This window comes from Parasteatoda tepidariorum, chromosome 10, assembly GCF_982258835.1.
Source record: "Parasteatoda tepidariorum strain Cologne lab strain chromosome 10, Ptep-v5.0, whole genome shotgun sequence".
NCBI classification, from domain to species: Eukaryota; Metazoa; Arthropoda; class Arachnida; order Araneae; family Theridiidae; genus Parasteatoda; species Parasteatoda tepidariorum.
In genome coordinates, this window is record NC_141764.1 from 80,995,744 (window position 1) to 81,006,520 (window position 10,777).

Sequence of the window (10,777 nt, forward strand, 5' to 3'; positions counted from 1 at the left end):
ACATGTAATCATATATTTTGATTACTTGTAATCATGATTACATGTAATCTTTTTTGCTGTGATTACTTGTAATCATGATTACAAGTAATCAAGATTACAAGTAATCGATTACTGTAATCAAAATTGTAATCATGATTACAGCTGTAATCAAAATTTTTCGAAAATTGTAATCATGATTACAAGTAATTGATTACTGTAATCGACTATGTAATCATGATTACAGCTGTAATCAAACTTTGTAATCACGATTACAAGTAATTGATTACTGTAATCAATATTGTAATCATGATTACAGCTGTAATCAAAATTTTTGAAAATTGTAATCATGATTACAAGTAATTGATTACTGTAATCAAAAAATGTAATCGATTACATTTTTGGCCAACTCTGGTTACTACTACAGATTTCACGATTTTTTTTAATGTGATGATGAATTACAAAATGTGAAAAAGGAAATAATTAGTGTGTTATCTTCCTACAAAATGCAAGAATATTGTCCATAATATTAGTCAGGGGTCTGAATTTGAAGAAATTTGGGTTCGTTAACGGACTTCGTTAACTTTTAATCGAGCCCTTCACAAATTTTTTTAATCTTCATTATTGTTTTTGTTAATCGAATAAGCCCTTCCTGGGGGGGGGGAAGACGGTTCGAGAGAAAATAAGATTTCCTAAGTTTAAATTCCAAATGTAGTATTCTAAGAACATATTTCTACTTTTACAAACATCGTGTGTGCAGTCTTATTAATATTAAATCATAATTTTTTTTGTAAATAAATAATTGATCAATTTATATTTATTCATAAAACTAATTAATTGAATATTATGTAAATAAAAATTAACTTCAGTTATATACAGTTCAGTTCAGTTATAATTCACTTAACATTGAATATTATGTAAATAAAAATTAACTCTAATTTATTAGCAGCAACTGTTGAGCAGAATTTTGTATCTATTTATAATTTAAAAACTTCTTGAAAAGGTTTTTATTTTTGCTATAACAGGACCCTATTTGCACAAATTCACAAAAGCAGGACCCTGGTTGAAAGAATATGATTTAACTCTTATTTTATATTCACAAATTATGAATAGTTTTTTCACAATTTTACAAAATCAGGGCCTTTCACAAAATGTCTGGACAGACCCCTATTAGTATAAACAAATATTACATATTCAATTAAAAGAATTATTTTAGTTATTTTAAAGTTGACACTTCTGTTACTTTCAATTAGTATCATCTATATTGGCTATTTTTAAGTATCTTGCAGAAAGATATTAGTATTAGAGAGGTATGTCGCAGAAAGCCCGAAAAAAATTCTGCCACAGGATATATATATAAAGAGTAAGTAATATGACGTTCTGTGCTAAATATGAAGATAACCAATTTTTTCTAAATTTGCAGTTTTACATTTGAGATTGCAAAATAATAATAATATTAAATAAATAAATAAAAATAAAAGGAAAGCATGAGAAATTAAAAGGAAAAAAAAGAGTTAAATATGCAAATGATAAACAATTAGGACAATTTCATGTGTAACAAATTAAAAATATCCTTTGCTTAGACACTGCTTTATAAAATTTAGTAATTACAAACCTAATCATGCTTACCCAAGAAAGCTCTTATGCTTTAAATTTTACTGCAGTTAACGAATTTTAATTCCAATAAGGTGTAACTTTAAAGAAAAAGAATTTACGATTTCATTCCTTTTTTTTTTTAATTTTTAAAACTCTTGTAAGAATTTTTTTCTTCGCATTTTTCTTTTCAAATATATAACTATTGAACAAAATTATCGGAGTGCAATTTTATTTTTACTTCCTTTTCTGCATTTTGAAAGACATTAAACGATTTTAGTATTAAACGATTTTTGAAAGAACATAAAACGATTTTAGTATCTTTGCAAGATTTGCCCATTCCCCCTCCTCCCCCGAGCCAACAAAAATAAGTAAATTGCCAACTCCCTTCCCCCATTTGGAACTTGAATAATACTTGAATGACCCTCTATTTTAATGACATTTATGAACATAACATTAATAATGATATATGTTCATTTTAACTTTTAAAATTAACGGCATAGTATAAAAAATTTTATCCTGCAGAATTGAAATGGTTTTACTTTAACCAAAATGTAAGCAACCTTTAAATTTAGTCTTTAAAACTCATGCTCTATAATTTATGTCAGTTTCTCTTGTAGCACTAATTGGTAGATCTCCGTATTGTGAACTGACGCAGTGTCATAATTCGATTATACAAATCATCTTGAAGATGAAGAATAATTACAAATTGAAGATGAAAAATAATTGCAAATTAGCATGATGACAAATAATTAACTAATTATAATAAAATTAATTTACTACCTAAGAAAATAGCTAAAATAAACAAAAAAGACTCGAATAGCAAGACTGGCCATAGGAGTCTTAGTTTAATTCAAAAAAAACTTGTTTTACAAAATTAATCAGAGAGTGATCTCATAGTAGTGAGAAATTCTATTTGCTTACTGCCATGACAGAAAACTCAGAGCAGAAATTATTTTTCAACATCCACCCCCCCCCAAAAAAAAAATTTGAAAGTTGCTTAAAATAATAATAGAAAAAGTTTAAAGAAATAATGTCAGAAAGTTTTTTTTAATCACATAATGCATAGAAGAGCACCTTTCCCACAAAAAATTTTTTGAAAAATGTGACAGATCATTTTTTAATCACTAGGTATTGCAATAAATTTCTCAGGAAATTTTAAAAGGAATTATGGGTAATATTGAAAATAGTTCAAGGTTCAATTTGGATAGGGAACCATTAACTTAAACACAGTTAGAGATAAAAAGAAACTTTTAAATTTTATTTGTTAGATGTTTATTAACAGAAAAATAAATTATATTTAAAAAAATAGTTTTCATATTTTAAGGCATGACAAAAAAAAATAATAATAAATAAATAAAAGTAATCTTATTATCAATGGAACTTAAAGCTTTTATCAAAATGTGTTACGGGGAAATAAATAAAGAACGAAATTGAAACAGCAAGAACATGCTGAATTCGCTTATTAAAATAAAAAATATATAAATTAAGTGGGAGAAAAATGGTTTTATGCAGTATTAAACCTTAATCAGCGAACACGAGCATATGAGAATAGATTAATTTATGGAATATTAAATAACGCCTAGTTGGAAAAAAAAGCAAAGTAAAACAGTATAAAGAATGAAAAGGGACTCCCTCTTTTTACATTTGCTTTTTTTTTTATTTCTCTACATTTGTGCCGGAAAAGTACACCTACATTGCATTTTAATGAAAACATTCTCTATTTTCACATACACATTTCTTATATGGATTTACAACAAAACCAGCCTGAACTAGTTTAAGGTCCGAATAAAAATAATTACGCAATAATTTTTTTTTCTTTAAGTTGGAATATTTTATAGTAAAATAGCCATTTGATTTCGTTATAATTTTCTATATTTTACGCACATCACATCAGTTATGAAAATATAATTATTTAACTCGCCATTGTAATTTAAATCTCATTCCACTGTTCACATATTTTCTTTCCTTAGCCATTTTCTTTAGTGGAAGAATGGATTTTAAAATAGAAAAGACACTAATTAAAGAACGCCACGATTTACCTACGATGACGTCACTTGCAGATATCCAATTTAGCATTTCTCATTTGAAAACGAACAATAATGTAATTTATAATGCTTTACTTGTACTTTAATTTTGATATTACATTTAAAACAATTATAAACTTGGGTAAACTTTATGAATAAAAATGTCTTAACACAAAAATAAAACCAAACTTTCCGCATAACATTGGGGAAATTGTATTTATGGAGATCAATGAAAGCTTTTTCGAAGAAAATATTTTTAAAGGCTACTTTTCAAATGATAGATATTTTTGTTTAATATTTACAAAATGTTTAATTAAAATTTGTTTGAACTATATCTTTAATGACGAGTATTTTTATGTAGGCATAATATACATGTAGACATCAAAACACAAGGTGTTTTGTAAAGACCGTCCTTAATACGCATTTTTAGAATCCTTATAAAAAATGAAACAAAAAATTTATTCACGATGGAAGTGGCAAAATAATATAAAAGCGAAGTAAAAGCAAAAACGCTATTGAAGTCTGACGAATTACAGATGAGGAAGGAGCTCGTAATAAACATATAACAGGTTTATTGAAGGATAAAACTTTAATGAACATCTCTGTTTCCACACGTAATCAAACCTATCTAGTAGTTAATAACAATCACTTTCCAATACTATGAACTGTCCAACATCGATATCGGTTTTGTTTTTTCCTCAGTTAAATATCAGTTTGCGACCCTCATGTGCAAGTTTTTTTATAAGCATTCTGTAAATGCATTTAATGGAGCTGTCTTTACAAAACTATTTATCGGACGTAATTAAAACTTATAAATTAATATTTAGCGGCTGAACATAGGATTCGGTAAAGGTAGACACTTTGTTTACGTCCCACTACAGCTGCACAATGGGCTATTGACGACGGTTTGGGAAACATACCTAAAGATGATCCGTAGATATTCCATTGCAATTTTGATCCTCTGCAGAAGGGACGACTTGCGCGAGAAGTCGAGCACTTTACGGTAGAACAGTTTAACGAGCACCGATACCGCGCACCCTCGGTCCCTACGCTGGTTGATCAAAGTGATCACCCACCTGCTTTAATTAACTTACAACAAAATTTACGTTTCAATTAATTTTATAAAATTTTGAGTAGAATATTCTTTAGGGATATTTTTTTTTATTTTCCTTTAGTGTTTAAACTCAATGAAAAAATTTCCTTCACTGAATTGAACTTTTATTTTAAATTTATCAAAGTGTAACTGTTTGTTTCATTTTTTTACTTCTTAAGAAAATTGTAAAAGTAATAGGATTTTAATAACTTACGCAAGCATACTCATACCCCTCCTTCCTTCTTGTCAGACAAAGTAAGCTAATCACAAGCTGCCACCTTTCCGTCAGGTATTTACGTAATATTTGGACTGCCCCAGGGTGCGTAGCCGACGCGCGGTGGCTGAGTGGAGCGCTTCGCGCTGTCGGGCCGCAGGTCCCTGGTTCGATCCTCGGGCCGGGCAAGGTTGACTCAGCCTTTCATCCCTTCAGTGGGTCGATAAATGAGTACCAAGCATGCTTGGGAACTAAACACTGGGGGTTCGGCTGACCACCTGACCGGAACATCTGTTTCTGCACCCCAGAGCCCAAGGTCAAGAAAACTGAGATGGGCACAGTAGGCCTTGGCCCTCTATGGCTGTCGCGCCGCTGAGTTTGGTTTAGTTTAGGGTGTGTAGCCAAATTTCTCAACAAAAAATAAACACCTTTTAAGTCAGAGGTCGCCAAAGTGGTCTATATAGACCCCCAGGGGTCTATTTAACAAAAGCGGGGGTCGATCTGAGACAGGGGGGCGAATGGGGGTCGATCCGAATCGGAAGGGTCGATTGTGGGTCGGAAAAAAAAAACAGTTCTCAATACGCAAATCACACATACCTAATTAAGTATGTAAAATTTGTGAATTTTTTTATAATTGACTCAATATCAGTTTCCTTATAAAACATAAATTAATAAACGCATATTTATTGGGGTGAAACAAGTATTTACGTACCACCGCGCAGTGGCACGAACTCATCACTTCAGGTTTATAAGTCATATGCATATATGCACTTGTCCAAATGTCACATGTGACGATCATTGACGTTAGAAACGCAAATATCAGACGCAGTTTCAGCTATCTTTACAAACTGTGAACAGTGTTGTATATTTGCAGAGTCATTATTAAAACTTTTTTAGTTTTGGATAATTAGTTATTGTTTCGATAAAACCATTCGTTTGGTTTAGATATCAATTTTAATTATCAATGCACAAAAAAGAAGGTAAGCATTAATAATATGGATTAGTACAGCCCGCGACAAAACTATAGCGCACTTTATATTTTTTACGAAAATTACAAAATTGACCAATTTTGTCGAAAATTAAAATTGACCAATTTTGAACCCAATGTAGCGAACCTTGCAAAAAAACACCAGGCACACCCATCTGATTGATCAAGAAGCAGTAAATCTTTAGTTACTTTACTTATTATATCTACTTATGCATAATTACTTATTATTTAATAATAAGGTATTTAAATTTCAATATTAATATATTTTTCATAAAACTATTGTTACACAATGTACTATTACTTTAATAAATGTTTAAAATCATAAAATAAATGTACAAACACAGTATCTAATAGAGTTTTATTTTAATTAACAGAAAATTACTTTTGTGGGGGTCGATGGAGATTTCGAAAAATTATATAGGGGTCGATGATCAAAAAAGTTTGGCGACCCCTGTTTTAAGTACTTTTTAAAAACTCAAAAAATAATTTAAGCACTTCAAAAAAATATTATGTGGATATGCTGCTCACTCATAATTTATTTTCCCTTCATATAGTTGAAAGTTCTTCATATATATGTTAACAAAATGCCAAATAATTTTCTAAGTTACATGATCATGATAAAATAACTAGTTTTTGACAAAGAATTCTTTTCGACACTATATTAGACACCATAAAAACAACTTATGTACAATTTTAAATATATTCAACATTGAGTGAATCATTCAATTTCTTAAATTAATAATTACTTTACACAATTGTGTAAAAAAAATTTTTATCCAAAATTATAAATAATTAATGTAACTATTATTTTATGAGATTATCTCTCTTGCAAAATGCAGCAGAGTTGCCCATGAGAATGCATGAATCCTTCCCACCGAATCCAGCTCAGTATTCGAACCCGCTAGTATTTCATAAAATGACTGGCGCTTTCATACGCTACACATCGATGCAATGCCGGATTTACGTATAAGCTAAATAAGCTGTAGCTTGGGGCCCCGAGATGACAAGGGCCCCCAAATCCTACTTTTCCCCCCTCTTTTTTTTTAAAGTTTTATTCGGAACTGAGGCCCTCTGAAGCCCAAAATGCATTTTTTTTTCTTTTTTACATTATCGGACGCTTGTCGGAAAGCAAATTTCATTTCGGTTAAAATTCTCAATATTATATTTTTAAATTCCTCGAAAAATGTAGTAAAAAGGTATACAAATTAACTGTCGCAAACAAATTAATATTAAGTAAGAACGAAAGAAAAATGATATTAAAATATGTTGAATCGCTTATGAGACAGGCGGGATGAAAAACATCGAAACCTATTTGATTGAATAGTAAAACTAGAAGATGTTTCTAAAATTCTGAAATCTATCAGGCTTTAATTTTTTTTCTGTCACAAAATTTATCAGTATTTAAAAACAATAAATTCGTTAGATTTCAATATTGGTTCTGTTTCATCATTGATTAAATATTAAACATATTTGTCTTTTAAAACATTTCATTCCATAATAAAATAATTATTCTACAATTGTAATTATCTAAAGCGAATTGATAGTGTTACATTGATATGTTGAATGCTCGTTTTGGCTAGATGCCCGAAACCCGTATCATATTTATTCTCTCTGATATTTAATAGACCCTTTAATCAGGGGTCTGTTTAGAAGAAATTTGGGTCCGTTAACGGACCCTTCACAAAATAGTTTTTCATAAAAACGGACCCTTCACAAAATATTTTAACTTAAAAACGGTCCCTTCACAAAATTTTTTAACTTGAAAGCGGACCCTTCACAAAATAATTTTCTTTTAATCGGATCCTTCACAAATTTGTTCATCTTCATTATTGTTTTGTTAATCGAATAAATTTTTAAAATTTAATTTCTTTAACTATAATTTTACAGTGTTGAGCATAATCTTGTATGTCTTTACAATTTAAAAACTCTTTGAAAAAGTTTTTTTGCAATAACGGACCCTATTTGCCCAAATTCACAAAAGCGGACCCTGGTTGAAAGAATGTGACTTAACGCTTATTTTATATTCGCAAATTACGAGCAATTTTTTCACAATTTTACAAAAACGGACCTTTCACAAAATGTCTGGACAGACCCCTGCTTTAATACATCCTTAAAAATATAAGCCAAAAATTTACATAAATAATGACAATTTTTATTCCTGCACTAAAATTTAACAAATGTACTTAAAACAATTAAAAAGAAAGCAAAAATAATGAAGAAATATTTTTTATTTAAGCATCAATTAAATAATATCAGCTTACGAAATATTCTTTTTATTATTTTTATTTTTGCAAACAGTATTAATATAACGGCCCTCACCTGCTCCAGGGTGCAGGGACTGCTGGATTAGGTTCAAAATGACAAGACTACGGTGTTGAATATTAGTATTCGTAAACTTGAAATTGGGTCGGCTGTGCAATGACTGTTATAAAATAAACTAATAAATTTGGCCGGGATAGCCTGGTTGATAGGGCGTTGGACTCGTGTTCGTGAGAATGGGATTTTGAATCCAGAAAGCAGAAGAATACCCATGTGTAAAATGGTTACTGAAGCAAGTTAAATCTGTCGGGGTAGCAAATTCCTCCAAGTTCTCATAATAGATCAATACTTCTGGGTACTGATCCAGCAGTTCCCTTGTCTTATGGATTGGGTTCAAAATTACAAGGCTACGGTAGTCGTAAACTCAAAATTGAGTCGGTTGTTTAACGGCGGTTATTAAAAAAAAACTAATAATCAAATTGTATTTTCTTGTATTATTTCTAACTCTTTGCATATTTTCATCACAGATTCAAAATTTCTTATTTCTAAGATTTTGAGCAGCAAAGCAAAATGTAACGTAAAGAAAAAACAATTGAAAAAAAATTCGCAAAAAATCATTAAAAATTTCATATAAAATATATTCAAAATGAATTTAAAAAAAAAAAAAAAAAACTCTGTTAAATATATAGTGTCTCTTCCAGCACGCCAAATTTTTACTGTGTTTAAAATTTGTTTCTGTTGTAACTTTTTTTTCCTCGTTCAAAAAATATGTGCAATAAAAGAAAGGTTCTACATTATAGTCTCATCACAATTAATATATTTAACAATCAAGTAATATTATCAAATTTTTTAATATTATGTTAACACTCTACATTCTACAATAAAAAAATAATGACAGTTTACTTTAGGTGTGCAGAAATGGAGTTGAACTTAAAAGGGCCCCATCATTTTCAATAGCTTAGGGCCCCACCGAGCCTAAATCCGGCCCTGCATCGATGTATGAAAACGTTGAATAGAACAATGTGAAAAGCACGCTTTTTGCTTAATTCGAGGCAAAAATTTATTTGGTAAAGAAAAAAAAATCTCATTTTAGAATAGGGAAAATTAAGCACTGTTTAAAAACACCCAATGAAAAATGCACCTTTAAGGGCTTTTAAAAAACGAAATTAACCACTTTTTAGAAACGCTAAGCACCCTGTGCCCCTTATGAATTTTAATTAACTTTGATTTCATGTTATTAGTTTAGGTAAAAAAGATAATTATTCAAAAATCTGAAAGCATTTGATTCTGTTTTAAAAAAAAATTACTTCCTTGTACCATGTTAAAATTTCCCAAGAAATCTTAATCTTTTATTTAATAAAAGACATAATTTGTTGAAAAATGCGCATACTTGTTCGATTAACAATATAATTATTTAAAACGGTAATGGAAATAGTTTTTAGTTTTATAGCGCCATTGTTAGAAAAAAAAAATGCTTGGCGGCCATTTTGGCGCAGGTGCCAATACGAATATCTTCCCAATAGCTTAGAACATTTTTTAAATCTGTTTTACTGGCTTATATCTAAATCAATTTATATTCTTTATAGATCAATAAGGAAAGTAATACTTTACCTACCTTCGGAAACTTTTCGATTAATTTTTCTTAAATAACTAACATCTTACATTGGAACATAAAGAAAACATTATCATCCACCGCCATGAAAAGAATATGCTATTAGAATCGAAACAGAAACGAACTTTGGTTTTCATAAGTGTTGCCATCAAAAGATATGAACTTTTTTAAATTATCGTCCGGAAGGTTTCGTTTTTAATATCAAATAACAAGTAAACCGAGACGTTTAAGTTAGAAGTATTTTTAAATGATTAAAACTTTTTTTTTCCCTTTGCGATACAATTTTCTTATTCTTGTCTTTTAAAATGCTTCTTTCGTAGCAATGTTACTTAGTTTTATAACTTATCATTGTTCTAACCGTTGGTATAACAATTATATGCGTATTCTGAAACAAATGTTCTTACGTTTTTTGTTTTTAATTACATAAATTCGTATAATTCGAAAAGTATGAATTGTCATATTGAAAGAAATGTAACCATAAGTTTAACAATTATAATTAAATATTGTTTTTTCAGAGAATAATAAAGAGTAAATTATTTCAGTCAGAATATTAAATTAGTGTTCCCGCTCTGTAATGCAATTTATAAATTAAAAACGAAACCAGTTATAAAAAATAATAAAAATTTATCGAAGAATAATAACGCGTTTGGTGAATTCAATTGTCAAATTAGAAAAAAATGAGGATGCAAGAAATGAAAATTTAGTTACAAAAATTTGGAATTCATTCTTAACAGTGATCTTTTTTTCCCCCTTCATAATTTATTCAACTCATTCATATTAGCACAGAGAAATGAAATTTCGACATACATTTTTAATTACCTATATGAAGTTTGAGAGTTATGGCAATACTATAATTATATATATATATATATGATACTTTAAAGAATCGTTTATACATTTCTAGTAAGTAACTAACTTTCTGTGCACGATCGGTTCCGAAATTTGATTTATATAAAATCAATTGAATAGTGTGGAACAATATAATTAAAAGCCATACTTATTAAAGTGAATTTTA

The 10,777-nt window shown here is 29.3% G+C and overlaps 1 protein-coding gene across 1 annotated transcript in view; it reads right to left on the minus strand.

Annotated features, from left to right (window-relative positions):
* LOC147803047 (uncharacterized) overlaps positions 1–9,854 on the minus strand; it is a 35,584-nt gene extending 25,730 nt beyond the window's left edge. The window contains exon 1 of the mRNA XM_087153161.1: positions 9,766–9,854. The gene's annotated coding sequence lies outside the window, so the exon portion shown is untranslated. The remainder of the gene's footprint in view (positions 1–9,765) is intronic.
* Between the last annotated feature and the right edge of the window lie 923 nt (positions 9,855–10,777).